At 42.2% G+C, this 4295-nt stretch overlaps 1 long non-coding RNA gene across 1 annotated transcript; it reads left to right on the forward strand.

The window, feature by feature from the left end:
* Window positions 1-300: 300 nt before the first annotated feature.
* Window positions 301-3118, forward strand: LOC134097633 (uncharacterized). Its single transcript, XR_009940935.1, has 3 exons — window positions 301-362; window positions 1872-2040; window positions 3027-3118. It is a non-coding gene; the product is annotated as an uncharacterized LOC134097633 (long non-coding RNA).
* The last annotated feature ends 1177 nt before the right edge of the window (window positions 3119-4295 follow it).

Raw genomic sequence — 4295 nt, forward strand, 5'->3', positions numbered from 1 at the left:
TTTTCAACGTTTGTGCCTCGGGCATCAGCGTTCCGTGCAAATAAATCACTGTTTTACACCATTAATGAGGCTCAAAGTAGCTCCACACTTGGTAGACTTCTGAGGGCCCTGACATTTAAAACGAGACATCGAGAACTTTGAAAAAGCACTGGTTGTTTACTTACATGACTGTTTATTCAGGCAGTCACTTTCAAAAGTTTACCGGTCGCAGCCATCTTGAATTTAGTCACGTGACTGATTCATGACTAGTGCACGCATAGACATAGCGATTACGTGACCAGTCACGAATCAGTCACGTGACTAGATTCAAGATGGCTGCTACCGCTAAACTTTCGAAAGTGACTGCCTGAATAAACAGTCATGTAAGTAAACAACCAGTGCTTTTTCAAAGTTCTCGATGTCTCGTTTTAAATGTCAGGGCCCTCAGAAGTCTACCAATAAAGTGTGGAGCTACTTTGAGCCTCATTAATGGTGTAAAACAGTGATTTATTTGCACGGCACGCCGATGCCCGAGGCACAAACGTTGAAAACCTGCTGAGCTACCGCCGGGTTTCGGAGAACAGCTGACAGGTCGAGATCAGCTCTGAGACAATCGCTCACACTCGGTATCATATTTCAACACACTTTAAAGGGATATTCCGCCATTTTTGGAAATACGCTCATTTTCCACCTCCCCTCGAGCAAAACAATCGATATTTACCTTGTTCCCGTTCATCCAGCCATTCTGTGAGTCTGGCGATACAACTTTTAGCTTCAGCCTAGCATAGATCACTGAATCGGATTAGACCATTAGCTTCTCGCCTGCTAGCTTCATGTTTAAAAGTTACTAAGATTTCTGATAATTTTCCCATTTAAAACGCGTCTCCTCTCAAGTTAGAAAGTGCAATAAGACCAACTGAAAATGAAACCTGGCGTTTTTCTAGGCTGATTCGACATGGAACTACACTCTCATCTGGCGTAATAATCAAGGCAACTTGCAAACGTACCATAGGCGCAGTGATATCGTACGCAGCATCTGAAAATAGTCCCCATAGACATCAAGCAGTAGTAGTGCCAGTAGCTGCAAGTTGCCTTGATTATTACGCCAGATGAGAATGTAGTTCCATGTCAAATCAGCCTAGAAAAACGGCAGGGTTCATTTTCAGTTGGTCTTATTGCACTTTCTAACTTGAGAGGACACACGTTTTAAATGGGAAAATTACCAGAAATATTAGTCACTTTTAAACATGAAGCTAGCAGGCGAGAAGCTAATGGTCTAATCCGATTCAATGATCTATGCTAGGCTGAAGCTAAAAGTTGTATCGCCAGACTCACAGAATGGCTGGATGAACGGGAACAAGGTAAATATCGATTGTTTTGCTCGAGGGAAGGTAGAAAATGAGCGTATTTCCAAAAATGGCGGAATATCCCTTTAAGTCAATATCACACCGGAATTCTCCTTTAAGAGCCTCTTAACAAATCTGGGAAACCTGGCCCTTATCAGTTAGTACTCAGACTTACTGTTGCATTCTCTCTCTCCTGCATACATATAATTTGCTGTGTCTTATTTCTGAGGCCTGCAACACACTGGATGCTTTGCATGTACGACACGTGATTCGGTGCCCAGGTTAGAACAGGCCCACTGCCTGTGTGTGACATTTGTTCCAGATGCTGCTCAAGTTCTGCTGCCATGATTGATTTTTCACTTGTAAGGAAAGTAGTAAGTGGTTCAAATTCACTGTATTAACAGATGAGGATGGCAGTAGCAGTTGCTGCACTATCAAAGGGGAACCAAGTTATAGCAACTCAGCAATTCAGTGTGTTGCAGGGCTTAGTGGTTCTCATGTTTTCTCTAATTGTGAGGTTTTTTTTGTATTTGTTTTGCTTTTAAGGAGATACAATGATGCCACAGAGGTGGATGCTGGCAGCAGAGGGTGAGGTGATCCTTGGGCCATCTTCCACGCCGTTTGCTGAGGGTCTGGGTGCATTATTTGCCATTTACTACAATTTCAACATCGCTTACCAACAGGAAGCTGCATGCGCCTTAGAGTTCATTCAAAGGTATGTCAAATCCTAATACAGTGCCCTCCACATTTATTAATACACTATACTGCCAGTATTTGCTCACCTGCCTTGACTCACATATGAACGTCGGTCACATCCCATTCTTCAATCATAGTGTTTGATATGACATCGGCCCAACCGCAGCTATAACGGCTTCAACTCGTCTCGGAAGGCGTTCTGTTAGGAGTGTGTTTATGGGATCATTCTTTCAGAATCACATTTGTGAGGTCACACACTGATGTTGGACGAGGAGACTGGCTCTCAGTCTCCACTCTAATTCATCACAAAGGTGTTCTATTGGGTTGAGGTCAGGACTCAGGTGCAGGCCAGTCAGGTTCTACCACGCCAAACTCTTGTCATCCATGTCTTTATGGACCTTGCTTTGTGCACGGTCATGTTGGAACAGTTTGTGACCTCACGAATGTGCACATCTGAAAGAATGGTCAAAAAGTCCCATAAACACACTCCTAAACCTTGTGGAAAACTGTTGAAGCTGTTATAGTTGATGTCGTATTAAACCCTATGGATTAAGAATGAGATGTGACTGAAGTTCATGTGAGTCAAGGCAGATGAGCAAATACCTTTGCCTTTTGTGATGGTGCTAGATGGTGCTCTTTGGTCAAAGGTTTACTTATTATCAAAAAATGGAAAGATACCAAGGCACTCATCTTGTAGAACGTTTAAAATGCCTTTATTATACTTGGCAACACATGATAAAAAAACCCACGCACTCTGACGCGTTTCGGCTGGAAGCGTTCGTCAGGGAGTGAACAGTCTCTGTTCTGAGACTAGGTAATTAGTAGACATCGTTCTGTGAGGGTTGATGGTCCAATCTACACACCTGTTAACCCTCACAGAATGATGTCTACTAATACAGGCATATACCACCACTTGACCGTTGTGCTCCTTGAGCAGCCAAGCGATGTCTAGCTCTTCCACCATTAGGCCAATCCAAACTTTTCTCTGTCATTCCTCCTTGGTAGAACGCACTCTCTTACCGGGAGGACGACCAATGCCTTCAGGGACCATGAGGCAAAACCCCAACTTTGCCTAAAGAAGGTGTCGGCAATCTGTTGTAAGTAACCCGTATTGCAATGCTGTTGTTTCACTTGAAATGCTAACATGAATAACTACAAGCCTAATCTCTGTAGATCAAATTCATACCAAAGGTGTTTTGTTGGGTTGAGGTCGGGACTCTTTGCAGGCCAGTGAGGTTCATCCACACCAAACTCTGTCATCCATGTCTTTATGGACCTTGCTTTGTGCACTGGTGCAGTCATATTGGAACAGGGATGGGCCATCCCCAAATTGGGCTTGGCCCGTTAGTTCCAGTGAAAGGAACTCTGAATGCTTCAGCAAAAAAAAAAATATTTTGGACAATTCCATGGTCCCAACTTTGTGGGAACAGTTTGCGGAAAGCCACTTCCTGTTCCAACATGACTGTGCTTGAAGGTCCACAAAGACATGGATGACAGAGTGTGGTGTGGATGAACTTGACTGGCCTACGCAGAGTCCTGACCTTAACCCAATAGAACACCTTTGGGATGAATGACAGCCAGTCTCCTTGTTCAACATCAGTGTGTAACCTGACAAATACGCTTCTGGAAGAATAGTCAAAATCACATAAACACACTCCTAAACCTTGTTGAAAGCCTTACCAGAAAACTTGAAGCTGTTATAGCTGCAAAGCGTGTATTGACGTCATATTAAACCCTATGAATTAAGAATGGGATGTGCTTGTCAAGCAGGTGGCCCAATACTTTTGGCAATTTTGTGCACATAGCCAAATTCTGTTGCACTTCATACTATTCATCCTGCACATACACTTATTCTTACTACTCTTATGTTACCGTTTTTCTGCACTGAAATGGCACTGTTATCACACTGCATATAGCTGTACATTCTGTACTGCCAATATATCATACCAAATAACTGTATTTTTACTGTTCTGTTATATGATGCACTGCATATCTATATTATTCTTACTACTATAATTATAATGTTACTGCTACTGCATTGAACATATCTGTACATGTTGTTCATACATTGTTCATGTTTTATAGCCATATTTATAGTCTGATCTCATAGTTCCTCAAAGTTCCTGATAATACACTGCACATATTTATTTTTTATTTGATATACTCTAAACCACCTTCTGTAAATCAACTGCACTACTGTCCACATACACTATATATTTCTTGAACTGTCTATGCATCACCTGTCTATACTTTGTATATCACATTGCATTTTTC

Source organism: Sardina pilchardus, chromosome 12, assembly GCF_963854185.1.
Source record: "Sardina pilchardus chromosome 12, fSarPil1.1, whole genome shotgun sequence".
Lineage (NCBI taxonomy): Eukaryota > Metazoa > Chordata > Actinopteri > Clupeiformes > Clupeidae > Sardina > Sardina pilchardus.